The sequence below is a fragment of the Pongo abelii genome, chromosome 7, assembly GCF_028885655.2.
Source record: "Pongo abelii isolate AG06213 chromosome 7, NHGRI_mPonAbe1-v2.0_pri, whole genome shotgun sequence".
NCBI classification, from domain to species: Eukaryota; Metazoa; Chordata; class Mammalia; order Primates; family Hominidae; genus Pongo; species Pongo abelii.
Window position 1 is genome coordinate 60,185,723 of NC_071992.2, and position 16,186 is coordinate 60,201,908.

Sequence of the window (16,186 nt, forward strand, 5' to 3'; positions counted from 1 at the left end):
CTTCTCTGGAGATTTAATAGATAAAAGTCTTTTGCAGTGTACGTTATTTCATTTTATTTTTATAATTTATTTAAATTGTCATTTTAAATTGACAAATAAAAATGATATATATTTATGGTGTACAACATGAAGTTTCACATATGCATACATTGTGGAATGACACAAAAATCAAGCTAATTAACACATTCGTTTCCTCACATACTGATTTTATGGTGATGAGAACATGTTTCAAATCTACTCTGATAGCACATTTCAAGTATACAGTCCATAGTTACCCACTGTAGTTGCCGTGCTGTTCAACATATCTCTAGAACTATTCGTATCTGAAATTTTGTATCATTAGACTAACATCTCCCAATCCCTCCCCGGCCCCTGCCTCGGGTAAGCAGCGTTCTGCTCTCTACGACTCTGAGTTCCACTTTTTTACATTGCACATAGAAGTGAGATCGTGCAGTATTTGTATTTCTGTGTTTGCTTTTTAAAACTTTATGATGTATTGATGTATTTTTTCAGACAGTGTCGGAGTCTGTCACCAAGGCTGGAGTACAGTGACACAAACACGGCTCACCACGGCCTCCACCTCCCGGGGTCAAGAGATCCTCCCACTTCAGCCTCCTGAGTAGCTAGGACTACAGGCGTCCAACACCACACCTGGCTAATTTTTGTATTTTTTGTAGAGATGGTTGATCTCCAACTCCTGGGCTCAACTCTTCCTCCTCCCTTCTCCTCCCAAAGTCCTGGGATTACAGGCCTGAGCCACTGTGTCTGGCCTTTGCTTTATTTCACACAGTAGAACATCCTCTAGGCTCATTCATGTTGCTAACGATAAGATTTCTTTCTTTTTCAAGGCTGAATAGGATTCTATTGGATATATGTACCTATATATATAGATAGATAGATAGATATACATTTATTATTATTGTTTTGGGGGGGATATGGTTTCGCTCGTGTTCCCCAGGCTGGAGTGCAGTGGCAAGATTTCGGCTCACCACAACCTCTGCCTCCCAGGCTGAAGTGATTCTCCTGCCTCAGCTGAGATTAAAGGCATGTCCCATCATGTGCGGCCAATTTTGTGTTTCTAGGAGAGATGGGTTTTCACCATGTTGGCCAGGCTGGTCTCGAACTCCAACAATTCTCCTTCAACTATTTATTGGATACAAATATTTATGTGTGAGAAACAAGATTTTCAAGAGTGAAAGATTTAAAAACGACTTAATTGTACATCAGTAAGAGGCTGGCTAACTAAATCAGAGTACGTTCATCCTTACAGAAGAATACTATGCAGCTAGAACAAAACCAAATGGAGGAAACTCTTCCAAATGGTAACTTGGAATGATGTTCAAGACTTATTGTAAAATAAGTTTACAGTAAGGTGTAAGGTACCTTATGGCAAAATTGTCTCAGAAATGTGTGTGTGTGGATTTCAAGTCATCCCAGTCCTAGAACATTGTGCTCTTTAGAGATGCCATACCTGTCTTTCCCTTTGTAATATCAAAGCAGTAATATCTTCTCTGGAGGCTTGTTGGGTGAATTTAATGGAAGAAAGTTAAGGAGGTACCAGAACCATTGCTGTTTCCCCTCCATAGCCCTGCCACCCACTAAAGAAAGTTGGATGAGATTACTTAATGATTTCCCATTAAGTTGTATTTCCAAATATCATGATTACCATTTGAATGTAGTTGGTATGGAGCTTCGTGAGTGTGTGCTTCGTTTATTATGCATCACGTTCAGCTCCTTGTTATTTGCCTCCTAGTTATCATAGTAAAACTCTACTCCTCTACTCCGAGGAGCCCCTACCATCCGTATCGTCACTTTCCGGCCCAGCACTCTTCATGCTCGTTCGTTTAAAGCATTCTACATTGGGCAAATGAATCTTGGAAGGCAAAAGCTACTGAATTTAGCGAGTTTGTGGAGGCGTTCCCACCGATCAGCCAGGTGGAGTTCCACACACCCGATGACTGCACAACTCCTATAAGGCAGCAATATGCTGCAAACCCAGACGGCCACTCTTCTCACCCCTCGTCCCTTTGCTGTTCTGGATAATGAGGTCAATAGTCACCTAGGCAACTTGCAAAACTAACTGAAATGGAGAAAAGCCTACCGGCTGGTGACTAGCCGAGGTCCACCTGGCCCCAATAAGCTGCTGAACAAGAAGGGCTGCCAGAAATTTCCCCCTAGGGAATTTGGTGGAGACGAAGAGCTGCTCACTGGACAACGGTTCCTCCCAGGATACCCCCAAGCTGAAGAAGCGGGCTCTGAGCCACCCCCTTTCACCCTCCTTTTCCCCACCCTGGCCTGCTGAAGGTGCGCGTCAGGATGCGGACTACTGAGCCCTAAAGAAATAAGTCCTTCCACTTTGACCCCACGGAGGATTGCCTGTGCGGATCTTCAACGAGTCTACCAGTGTCTAGACACGGGAGCAGTTCTGTCTGGCACAGCAGCTCCCTCAAGGAAGACAAGAGTGAGGAGAAAGGAAACTCAAGTCTGACCATTCTGTCCTGGGAGACAAGAGGAGGATCTCATCTCTCATCTTTCCAAGCAAGGCAACGAGACTTTCTCTCATCTTTCCAAGCAAGGCAAGGAGACTTTTTCTCATGAGGAAACAAAAAGAAGTTGGAAGGAACGAAACCAGCCTGGAAGGTGAATTCCTAAGGATTGCCCATTGAAACTGACAAAATGGCCCTTGTTTGATGAGAGGAATGAGCAGAGCATTGATGTGGTCAAAAAGGACTCGAGTGAGACTTTCCCAGCATGTTTCTACCAAAGCTTTGTCTAAGTTTCGCAAAACACTCTCCTAATAAGCAGATGTTTGGCTCTTCAGAAAGTCAACATGCAAAATGCCTTGAGCGTCCCATAACACTGATGCCATGAAGTTGCCTTTGGTCTGCCCTCCTTTTCCTTTGACTGGACCACTGCCATCTCTTGGTAGCCATCGCTTTGATGACGCTTTGTCTTCAGGATCATATTGGCAAAGCCATGTTCCAAATTCCGGTTACAATTTGTCAAACAGGTGCCCCAGGATCGTGATCCCTCCTGTTGAAAATTTCCACTGATAGCTCTCGTCGTCACTGCAGCTGATCTGGGCACAATGGTTTTCACAGCCACTGCAGGATTCATCTTCCACATCTTCTCATCTCTTCTTGAAACAAGCCATACCTCCGTAAAGAGTTGATTTCTTTGGGCTAGTGTCCTTAGAAGCTTTTCTTCAAACATCAATGATTTCTTCATTCTTCCACCCAAGCTTCACCGTCAATTGGATGTTTGCTCTTGCTGCAATTTTAGCGGAATTCAAGTTGCACTGATAGGAGGCCTTTTCAGTGGATGTCTCATCCTTCTTAGTGCCTCCAATGAGATCCAGTTCAGAAAGGTTGTAAGAAGTTAGTACATGTTTATTTTAGTGAAAACGAATTGAAATCCATGCATAGATTTCTCACCATGTACATTTTCTATGAACTTTCGGAAGACCCCCTGTACTGAATATTGCCCAAATCCTGGGAGAGAAGTGGATGCGGTCCACTTCCTGTCTTCAGTTTGCCCACAGTGGAGGAGTGCACAGAGCAGGGAAAGGCAACCCCAGAGAGAGGCATGCCCTCCAGCATGCAGCAGACTGCTGGCCCAGTCCTGGCTCCATGGGCTGCTGTGTGGGCCCAGCAAGCTGACCAACCTCCCTGAACCTTAATTTAATCCTAGGTAGCCCAATTCCACTCGCTATTATAGGACTGCTGTGCAGGGACAGTCAATTAACTTAAGAAAAGGAACCTAGCTCCAAGGTTGGCAACCGGGAATTCCAGTTGATTCCATGGGCGGACCCCCTGAGGAATTCCCAAGCTGAAGTCTCGTGGAAGATGAGGTTCAGTGTGACTAGACTGAAGCACCAATCCAATGAAGGGGAAGTCCCACCCACTCTGCCCTGTGCCTGTATAAAGGTGAGGCGGGGCGGCCGCCCCACTCATTGAAGCCGCCAGTTGGGAGAGGAGCAGAGCCAGGCCGGTGCTCCCGAAGGCAGCAAGATGTTGCGAGCCACAGCTCCCTGCTGGTTCCCACCTGCATACCCAGAAGCTAAGAAGGTGGCCGAGGAGGCGGCCCACGAGGCAAGCCGCCATTTGGGAGAGGAGCAGAGCCAGGTCGGTGTTCCCGAAGGCAGCAAGATGTTGCGAGCCACAGCTCCCTGCTGGTTCCCACCTGCATGCCCAGAAGCCAAGAAGGTGGCCGAGGAGGCGGCCCTCGAGGCAAGCCGCCAGTTGGGAGAGGAGCAGAGCCAGGCCGGTGCTCCCGAAGGCAGCAAGATGTTGCGAGCCACAGCTCCCTGCTGGTTCCCACCTGCATACCCAGAAGCTAAGAAGGTGGCCGAGGAGGCGCCCCACGAGGCAAGCCGCCATTTGGGAGTGGAGCAGAGCCAGGCCGGTGTTCCCGAAGGCAGCAAGATGTTGCGAGCCACAGCTCCCTGCTGGTTCCCTCCTGCATACCCAGAAGCCAAGAAGGTGGCCGAGGAGGCGGCCCTCGAGGCTCCAGAATTCCCACTGCCCTCTCATCAGCCTGCCCAGAGCTTCGGGCTCTGCGTGCCCCAGATGCACAACCAGGCCTCAGCACTCGTGGACATCCGGGCGGAGCCCCAGAATAGGGGTCCGGCGGTGCCCCCAGCGTGGCCCAAGATGGCGACGGAGGCGTGGTACTTCCCCGCGCAGAGGGGGTCGGCCTGCTGCTTGCCAGCCGCCCCAAGGCTGACAGAGAGGCCCTGTGGAGTCCGCATCTCAGCCCCCAGGGAGAGGAAGAGGATCGCCCACTTTCCCAGCCCCTGCTCGGTCGCAGGTCGCACCGACGCCAAGAGAACCCGGGTGGCCGGCAGCAGCCAACGCTCCAATGGCTCCAGGGTCGGCACACAGCCACGGAAGACTGGTCGCAACAGACGGGGGAGGGCATGCAAGACCTCCACCACACTCAGCTCTAAGCGAATCGTCCGTCGTCCATCCTTACCGACTTGGAAGAAACCCATTATCCTCCGAAGGTCTCGCTGCCAAGTCCCCACCGTCATCCGCCGAGGCTATCTCCAACTGTTCACCAAAGAGTGTCTCAAGTTCTGCGCCTCCAAGCAGGAGGCCGAGGAGAAGGCGCTGAACGAGGAGAAGGTGGCCTACGACTGCAGCCCCAACAAGAACATGTACCTGAATGTGGTCCTGAACACCCTCAAGAGACTGAAGGGCCTGACCCCCAGCTCCATGCCGGGCCTCAGCAGGGCCGCCCTGTACAGCCGCCTCCAGGAGTTCCTGCTCACCCAGGACCAGCTCAAGGAGAACGGCTACCCCTTCCCGCACCCCGAGCGGCCCGGAGGCGCCGTCCTCTTCACTGGCCAGGGGAAGGGGCCCGGCGACTCCTCCTGCAGGGTCTGCTGCCGTTGTGGCACCGACTACCTGGTGTCCTCCTCGGGCCGCTGTCTACGCGACCAGTTGTGTTATTATCACTGGGGGCGGGTCCGCTCCAGCCAAGTGGCTGCAGGCCGGGTTCGCCAGTACACCTGCTGTGCAGCTGCTCCTGGCTCAGTGGGCTGCCAGGTGGCAAAGCAGCACGTGCGGGACGGCCGCAAGGAGAGCCTCCATGGCTTCGTGAAGACCTTCAAGAAAGAGTTTTCCACAGACGCTTATCCAGGAATCTACGCCTTGGACTGTGAGATGTGCTACACCACGCATGGCCTGGAGCTGACCCGCGTCACCGTGGTGGACGCCGACATGCAAGTGGTGTACGACACCTTCGTCAAGCCCGACAACGAGATCGTGGACTACAACACCAGGTTTTCCGGAGTGACCGAGGCCGACGTCGCCAAGACGAGCGTCACGTTGCCCGAAGTCCAAGCCATCCTGCTGAGCTTTTTCAGCGCCCAAACCATCCTCATCGGGCACAGCCTGGAGAGCGATCTGCTGGCCCTCAAGCTGATCCACAGCACCGTGGTGGACACGGCCGTGCTCTTCCCGCACTACCTGGGTTTCCCCTACAAGCGTTCCCTCAGGAATCTCGCGGCCGACTACCTGGGACAGATCATCCAGGACAGCCAGGACGGCCACAACTCCAGCGAGGACGCAAACGCCTGCCTGCAGCTGGCGATGTGGAAGGTTCGACAGCGCGCCCAGATCCAGCCACGCCACCGGTCCGCCTCTCCCGCCGCCCTGGCCTGTCCTGAGCCCCAGGCCTCTTCCCAAACTGCCATCGATCCCGAGAGCTAGCCCTGTCCACCTCGCCACAAAGCGAAAGAAACTGGAGCAGCCGGCGGCAGGAGAGGGCCAAAAGCCAAGACTAACCCCGACCCCGGACTCCCAGTCCCCCGGAGTCCCTGCCGCGGGCCGTCGTCCCTGTCCCCATCCCTCTGCCCCTCCCAGACCTCTGTCCTTCCACCAATGGGCTCCCCGAGGCCCCAGCCGCCACTCCCAGTCCCCGGAGACCCTGCCGCCGCCCCTGGCGCCTGTGCCCATCCCTCTGCCCCTCCCAGACCTCTGGCCTTCCACCACTAGCCTCCCCCAGCCCACCTGGACTTCCCCGGCCTCTGACAACAAGGCCAGCCCCCAGGCCCACCAGCCTCCTGATCGTCTTCGTTCTTGGGCCTCTTCCCCTTCTGTGGGGCTGTCTGAACCTCCCCTCCCCCACCCGATTTTTCCCCCGCCCCCGGGGCAGGCGCAGAATAAATGTCTGTATGAAGTTAAAAATTAAAAATAAAAAGAAAGCTAAAAACAACTGAAAGTCCTTTGCTTTTGAATGTGCGCTTACCTGGTTTTCTCTAGAGGCACCACTGTGAGGTGGCTCAAGCGCTTAGGCTCTGGAGTTAGACATCTGGGTTCCCATTCCAATTCCACCACTTACTAGCTTTGTCATATTGGACGCATAACTTTTTTGCGCTTCTACTTCTTGATCTTTCAAGTGTCATCAGAAGATAATTAGACACCCACACAATAGCAATGGGAGATTTTAACACCCCACCGTCAACATGAAACAGATCAACGAGACAGAAAGTTGAAAAGGATATCCAGGAACTGAACTTAGCTCTGCACCAAGCAGACCGAATAGACATCTACATTAACTCTCCACCCCAAATCAACAGAATATACATTCTTCTCAGCACCACATCACACTTATTGCAAAACTGACCACATAGTTGGAAGGAAAGCACTCCTCCGCAAATGCAAAACAACAGAAATTACAACCAACTGTCTCTCAGACCACAGGGCAGTCAAACTGGACCTCAGGATGAAGAAACTCACTCAAAACCGCTCAACTACACGGAAACGGAGCAATCTGCTCCTGAGTGACTACTGGGTACATAGCGAAATGAAGACAGAATAAAGATGTTCTTTGAAACCAATGAGAACAAAGACACAACATACCAGAATCTCTGGGATACATTGAAAGCAGTGTGTAGAGGGAAACATAGCATTAAATGCCCACAAGAGAAAGCAGGAAAGATCTAAAATGGACACCCTCACGTCCCAATTCAAAGAACCAGGGAAGCAAGAGCAAACACAATGTCTGAATCAGTCAGTCAACTTCCAACAGGGCTCCAAGAGAGAATCAACCACCATGCCTCTTTAAATCCACGTTTCTATTTGGAATCTTCAATGAGAGATGAGACACTAAGCAGCTAGTTTTGGTGGAATGGCTGATTTTGTCAATGTTTTCGGTGTGTGAGTGTGTGTGTGTGTGTATGTACAGATAACTAAATTAAACTGATAATTTGGATGCTTACATTTCCATTCATTTAATTTGTGTATGTGAGCCCACGCACACGTATATACACACACACTAACACTTCCAGAACACTGACTTAGTGAAGAACTGGATTTCCAGTGTGTCAGACAAATTTCAGAAAGCGCTGAAGAAGGGCATTTCTGATGGATTTCACCGTTCCTGGAATTTTACTTTCCTTTATAACTTGGAGTTCTTCTCTGGAGATTTAATAGATAAAAGTCTTTTGCAGTGTACGTTATTTCATTTTATTTTTATAATTTATTTAAATTGTCATTTTAAATTGACAAATAAAAATGATATATATTTATGGTGTACAACATGATGTTTCATATATGTATACATTGTGGAATGACACAAAAATCAAGCTAATTAACACATTCGTTTCCTCACATACTGATTTTATGGTGATGAGAACATGTTTCAAATCTACTCTGATAGCACATTTCAAGTATACGGTACATAGTTACCCACTGTAGTTGCCGTGCTGTTCAACATATCTCTAGAACTATTCGTATCTGAAATTTTGTATCATTAGACTAACATCTCCCAATCCCTCCCCGGCCCCTGCCTCGGGTAAGCAGCGTTCTGCTCTCTACGACTCTGAGTTCCACTTTTTTACATTGCACATAGAAGTGAGATCGTGCAGTATTTGTATTTCTGTGTTTGCTTTTTAAAACTTTATGATGTATTGATGTATTTTTTCAGACAGTGTCGGAGTCTGTCACCAAGGCTGGAGTACAGTGACACAAACACGGCTCACCACGGCCTCCACCTCCCGGGGTCAAGAGATCCTCCCACTTCAGCCTCCTGAGTAGCTAGGACTACAGGCGTCCAACACCACACCTGGCTAATTTTTGTATTTTTTGTAGAGATGGTTGATCTCCAACTCCTGGGCTCAACTCTTCCTCCTCCCTTCTCCTCCCAAAGTCCTGGGATTACAGGCCTGAGCCACTGTGTCTGGCCTTTGCTTTATTTCACACAGTAGAACAACCTCTAGGCTCATTCATGTTGCTAATGATAAGATTTCTTTCTTTTTCAAGGCTGAATAGGATTCTATTGGATATATATACCAAAATATATATATAGATAGATATATATATACATTTATTATTATTGTCTTGGGGGGGATATGGTTTCGCTCGTGTTCCCCAGGCTGGAGTGCAGTGGCATGATTTCGGCTCACTACAACTTCTGCCTCCCAGGCTGAAGTGATTCTCCTGCCTCACCTGAGATTAAAGGCATGTCCCACCATGTGCGGCCAATTTTGTGTTTCTAGGAGAGATGGGTTTTCACCATGTTGGCCAGGCTGGTCTCGAACTCCAACAATTCTACTTCAACTATTTATTGGATACAAATATTTATGTGTGAGAAACAAGATTTTCAAGAGTGAAAGATTTAAAAACGACTTAATTGTACATCAGTAAGAGGCTGGCTAACTAAATCAGAGTACGTTCATCCTTACAGAAGAATACTATGCAGCTAGAACAAAACCAAATGGAGGAAACTCTTCCAAATGGTAACTTGGAATGATGTTCAAGACTTATTGTAAAATAAGTTTACAGTAAGGTGTAAGGTACCTTATGGCAAAATTCTCTCAGAAATGTGTGTGTGGATTTCAAGTCACCCAGTCCTAGAACATTGTGCTCTTTAGAGATGCCATACCTGTCTTTCCCTTTGTAATATCAAAGCAGTAATATCTTCTCTGGAGGCTTGTTGGGTGAATTTAATGGAAGAAAGTTAAGGAGGTACCAGAACCATTGCTGTTTCCCCTCCATAGCCCTGCCACCCACTAAAGAAAGTTGGATGAGATTACTTAATGATTTCCCATTAAGTTGTATTTCCAAATATCATGATTACCATTTGAATGTAGTTGGTATGGAGCTTCGTGAGTGTCTGCTTCGTTTATTATGCATCACGTTCAGCTCCTTGTTATTTGCCTCCTAGTTATCATAGTAAAACTCTACTCCTCTACTCCGAGGAGCCCCTACCATCCGTATCGTCACTTTCCGGCCCAGCACTCTTCATGCTCGTTCGTTTAAAGCATTCTACATTGGGCAAATGAATCTTGGAAGGCCAAAGCTACTGAATTTAGCGAGTTTGTGGAGGCGTTCCCACCGGTCAGCCAGGTGGAGTTCCACACACCCGATGACTGCACAACTCCTATAAGGCAGCAATATGCTGCAAACCCAGACGGCCACTCTTCTCACCCCTCGTCCCTTTGCTGTTCTGGATAATGAGGTCAATAGTCACCTAGGCAACTGCAAAACAAACTGAAATGGAGAAAGGCCTTCCGGCTGGTGACTAGCCGAGGTCCACCTGGCCCCAATAAGCTGCTGAACAAGAAGGGCTGCCAGAAATTACCCCCTAGGGAATTTGGTGGAGACGAAGACCTGCTCACTGGACAACGGTTCCTCCCAGGATACCCCCAAGCTGAAGAAGCGGGCTCTGAGCCACCCCCTTTCACCCTCCTTTTCCCCACCCTGGCCTGCTGAAGGTGCGCGTCAGGATGTGGACTACTGAGCCCTAAAGAAATAAGTCCTTCCACTTTGACCCCACGGAGGATTGCCTGTGCGGATCTTCAATGAGTCTACCAGTGTCTAGACACGGGAGCAGTTCTGTCTGGCACAGCAGCTCCCTCAAGGAAGACAAGAGTGAGGAGAAAGGAAACTCAAGTCTGACCATTCTGTCCTGGGAGACAAGAGGAGGATCTCATCTCTCATCTTTCCAAGCAAGGCAACGAGACTTTCTCTCATCTTTCCAAGCAAGGCAAGGAGACTTTTTCTCATGAGGAAACAAAAAGAAGTTGGAAGGAACGAAACCAGCCTGGAAGGTGAATTCCTAAGGATTGCCCATTGAAACTGACAAAATGGCCCTTGTTTGATGAGAGGAATGAGCAGAGCATTGATGTGGTCAAAAAGGACTCGAGTGAGACTTTCCCAGCATGTTTCTACCAAAGCTTTGTCTAAGTTTCGCAAAACACTCTCCTAATAAGCAGATGTTTGGCTCTTCAGAAAGTCAACATGCAAAATGCCTTGAGCGTCCCATAACACTGATGCCATGAAGTTGCCTTTGGTCTGCCCTCCTTTTCCTTTGACTGGACCACTGCCATCTCTTGGTAGCCATCGCTTTGATGACGCTTTGTCTTCAGGATCATATTGGCAAAGCCATGTTCCAAATTCCGGTTACAATTTGTCAAACAGGTGCCCCAGAATCGTGATCCCTCCTGTTGAAAATTTCCACTGATAGCTCTCGTCGTCACTGCAGCTGATCTGGGCACAATGGTTTTCACAGCCACTGCAGGATTCATCTTCCACATCTTCTCATCTCTTCTTGAAACAAGCCATACCTCCGTAAAGAGTTGATTTCTTTGGGCTAGTGTCCTTAGAAGCTTTTCTTCAAACATCAATGATTTCTTCATTCTTCCACCCAAGCTTCACCGTCAATTGGATGTTTGCTCTTGCTGCAATTTTAGCGGAATTCAAGTTGCACTGATAGGAGGCCTTTTCAGTGGATGTCTCATCCTTCTTAGTGCCTCCAATGAGATCCAGTTCAGAAAGGTTGTAAGAACTTAGTACATGTTTATTTTAGTGAAAACGAATTGAAATACATGCATAGATTTCTCACCATGTACATTTTCTGTGAACTTTCGGAAGACCCCCTGTACTGAATATTGCCCAAATCCTGGGAGAGAAGTGGATGCGGTCCACTTCCTGTCTTCAGTTTGCCCACAGTGGAGGAGTGCACAGAGCAGGGAAAGGCAACCCCAGAGAGAGGCATGCCCTCCAGCATGCAGCAGACTGCTGGCCCAGTCCTGGCTCCATGGGCTGCTGTGTGGGCCCAGCAAGCTGACCAACCTCCCTGAACCTTAATTTAATCCTAGGTAGCCCAATTCCACTCGCTATTATAGGACTGCTGTGCAGGGACAGTCAATTAACTTAAGAAAAGGAACCTAGCTCCAAGGTTGGCAACCGGGAATTCCAGTTGATTCCATGGGCGGACCCCCTGAGGAATTCCCAAGCTGAAGTCTCGTGGAAGATGAGGTTCAGTGTGACTAGACTGAAGCACCAATCCAATGAAGGGGAAGTCCCACCCACTCTGCCCTGTGCCTGTATAAAGGTGAGGCGGGGCAGCCGCGCCACTCATTGAAGCCGCCAGTTGGGAGAGGAGCAGAGCCAGGCCGGTGCTCCCGAAGGCAGCAAGATGTTGCGAGCCACAGCTCCCTGCTGGTTCCCACCTGCATACCCAGAAGCTAAGAAGGTGGCCGAGGAGGCGGCCCACGAGGCAAGCCACCATTTGGGAGAGGAGCAGAGCAAGGTCGGTGTTCCCGAAGGCAGCAAGATGTTGCGAGCCACAGCTCCCTGCTGGTTCCCACCTGCATGCCCAGAAGCCAAGAAGGTGGCCGAGGAGGCGGCCCTCGAGGCAAGCCGCCAGTTGGGAGAGGAGCAGAGCCAGGCCGGTGCTCCCGAAGGCAGCAAGATGTTGCGAGCCACAGCTCCCTGCTGGTTCCCACCTGCATACCCAGAAGCTAAGAAGGTGGCCGAGGAGGCGCCCCACGAGGCAAGCCGCCATTTGGGAGTGGAGCAGAGCCAGGTCGGTGTTCCCGAAGGCAGCAAGATGTTGCGAGCCACAGCTCCCTGCTGGTTCCCTCCTGCATACCCAGAAGCCAAGAAGGTGGCCGAGGAGGCGGCCCTCGAGGCTCCAGAATTCCCACTGCCCTCTCATCAGCCTGCCCAGAGCTTCGGGCTCTGCGGGCCCCAGATGCACAACCAGGCCTCAGCACTCGTGGACATCCGGGCGGAGCCCCAGAATAGGGGTCCGGCGGTGCCCCCAGCGTGGCCCAAGATGGCGACGGAGGCCTGGTACTTCCCCGCGCAGAGGGGGTCGGCCTGCTGCTTGCCAGCCGCCCCAAGGCTGACAGAGAGGCCCTGTGGAGTCCGCATCTCAGCCCCCAGGGAGAGGAAGAGGATCGCCCACTTTCCCAGCCCCTGCTTGGTCGCAGGTCGCACCGATGCCAAGAGAACCCGGGTGGCCGGCAGCAGCCAACGCTCCAATGGCTCCAGGGTCGGCACACAGCCACGGAAGACTGGTCGCAACAGACGGGGGAGGGCATGCAAGACCTCCACCACACTCAGCTCTAAGCGAATCGTCCGTCGTCCATCCTTACCGACTTGGAAGAAACCCATTATCCTCCGAAGGTCTCGCTGCCAAGTCCCCACCGTCATCCGCCGAGGCTATCTCCAACTGTTCACCAAAGAGTGTCTCAAGTTCTGCGCCTCCAAGCAGGAGGCCGAGGAGAAGGCGCTGAACGAGGAGAAGGTGGCCTACGACTGCAGCCCCAACAAGAACATGTACCTGAATGTGGTCCTGAACACCCTCAAGAGACTGAAGGGCCTGACCCCCAGCTCCATGCCGGGCCTCAGCAGGGCCGCCCTGTACAGCCGCCTCCAGGAGTTCCTGCTCACCCAGGACCAGCTCAAGGAGAACGGCTACCCCTTCCCGCACCCCGAGCGGCCCGGAGGCGCCGTCCTCTTCACTGGCCAGGGGAAGGGGCCCGGCGACTCCTCCTGCAGGGTCTGCTGCCGTTGTGGCACCGACTACCTGGTGTCCTCCTCGGGCCGCTGTCTACGCGACCAGTTGTGTTATTATCACTGGGGGCGGGTCCGCTCCAGCCAAGTGGCTGCAGGCCGGGTTCGCCAGTACACCTGCTGTGCAGCTGCTCCTGGCTCAGTGGGCTGCCAGGTGGCAAAGCAGCACGTGCGGGACGGCCGCAAGGAGAGCCTCCATGGCTTCGTGAAGACCTTCAAGAAAGAGTTTTCCACAGACGCTTATCCAGGAATCTACGCCTTGGACTGTGAGATGTGCTACACCACGCATGGCCTGGAGCTGACCCGCGTCACCGTGGTGGACGCCGACATGCAAGTGGTGTACGACACCTTCGTCAAGCCCGACAACGAGATCGTGGACTACAACACCAGGTTTTCCGGAGTGACCGAGGCCGACGTCGCCAAGACGAGCGTCACGTTGCCCGAAGTCCAAGCCATCCTGCTGAGCTTTTTCAGCGCCCAAACCATCCTCATCGGGCACAGCCTGGAGAGCGATCTGCTGGCCCTCAAGCTGATCCACAGCACCGTGGTGGACACGGCCGTGCTCTTCCCGCACTACCTGGGTTTCCCCTACAAGCGTTCCCTCAGGAATCTCGCGGCCGACTACCTGGGACAGATCATCCAGGACAGCCAGGACGGCCACAACTCCAGCGAGGACGCAAACGCCTGCCTGCAGCTGGCGATGTGGAAGGTTCGACAGCGCGCCCAGATCCAGCCACGCCACCGGTCCGCCTCTCCCGCCGCCCTGGCCTGTCCTGAGCCCCAGGCCTCTTCCCAAACTGCCATCGATCCCGAGAGCTAGCCCTGTCCACCTCGCCGCAAAGCGAAAGAAACTGGAGCAGCCGGCGGCAGGAGAGGGCCAAAAGCCAAGACTAACCCCGACCCCGGACTCCCAGTCCCCCGGAGTCCCTGCCGCGGGCCGTCGTCCCTGTCCCCATCCCTCTGCCCCTCCCAGACCTCTGTCCTTCCACCAATGGGCTCCCCGAGGCCCCAGCCGCCACTCCCAGTCCCCGGAGACCCTGCCGCCACCCCTGGCGCCTGTGCCCATCCCTCTGCCCCTCCCAGACCTCTGGCCTTCCACCACTAGCCTCCCCCAGCCCACCTGGACTTCCCCGGCCTCTGGCAACAAGGCCAGCCCCCAGGCCCACCAGCCTCCTGATCGTCTTCGTTCTTGGGCCTCTTCCCCTTCTGTGGGGCTGTCTGAACCTCCCCTCCCCCACCCGATTTTTCCCCCGCCCCCGGGGCAGGCGCAGAATAAATGTCTGTATGAAGTTAAAAATTAAAAATAAAAAAAAAGCTAAAAACAACTGAAAGTCCTTTGCTTTTGAATGCGCGCTTACCTGGTTTTCTCTAGAGGCACCACTGTGAGGTGGCTCAAGCCCTTAGGCTCTGGAGTTAGACATCTGGGTTCCCATTCCAATTCCACCACTTACTAGCTTTGTCATATTGGACGCATAACTTTTTTGCGCTTCTACTTCTTGATCTTTCAAGTGTCATCAGAAGATAATTAGACACCCACACAATAGCAATGGGAGATTTTAACACCCCACCGTCAACATGAAACAGATCAACGAGACAGAAAGTTGAAAAGGATATCCAGGAACTGAACTTAGCTCTGCACCAAGCAGACCGAATAGACATCTACATTAACTCTCCACCCCAAATCAACAGAATATACATTCTTCTCAGCACCACATCACACTTATTCCAAAACTGACCACATAGTTGGAAGGAAAGCACTCCTCCGCAAATGCAAAAGAACAGAAATTACAACCAACCGTCTCTCAGACCACAGGGCAGTCAAACTGGACCTCAGGATGAAGAAACTCACTCAAAACCGCTCAACTACACGGAAACGGAGCAATCTGCTCCTGAGTGACTACTGGGTACATAGCGAAATGAAGACAGAATAAAGATGTTCTTTGAAACCAATGAGAACAAAGACACAACATACCAGAATCTCTGGGATACATTGAAAGCAGTGTGTAGAGGGAAACATAGCATTAAATGCCCACAAGAGAAAGCAGGAAAGATCTAAAATGGACACCCTCACGTCCCAATTCAAAGAACCAGGGAAGCAAGAGCAAACACAATGTCTGAATCAGTCAGTCAACTTCCAACAGGGCTCCAAGAGAGAATGAACCGCCATGCCTCTTTAAATCCACCTTTCTATTTGGAATCTTCAATGAGAGATGAGACACTAAGCAGCTAGTTTTGGTGGAATGGCTGATTTTGTCAATGTTTTCGGTGTGTGAGTGTGTGTGTGTGTGTGTATGTATAGATAACTAAATTAAACTGATAATCTGGATGCTTACATTTCCATTCATTTAATTTGTGTATGTGAGCCCACGCACACGTATATACACACACACTAACACTTCCAGAACACTGACTTAGTGAAGAACTGGATTTCCAGTGTGTCAGACAAATTTCAGAAAGCGCTGAAGAAGGGCATTTCTGATGGATTTCACCGTTCCTGGAATTTTACTTTCCTCTATAACTTAGAGTTCTTCTCTGGAGATTTAATAGATAAAAGTCTTTTGCAGTGTACGTTATTTCATTTTATTTTTATAATTTATTTAAATTGTCATTTTAAATTGACAAATAAAAATGATATATATTTATGGTGTACAACATGAAGTTTCACATATGCATACATTGTGGAATGACACAAAAATCAAGCTAATTAACACATTCGTTTCCTCACATACTGATTTTATGGTGATGAGAACATGTTTCAAATCTACTCTGATAGCACATTTCAAGTATACAGTCCATAGTTACCCACTGTAGTTGCCGTGCTGTTCAACATATCTCTAGAACTATTCGTATCTGAAATTTTGTATCATTAGACT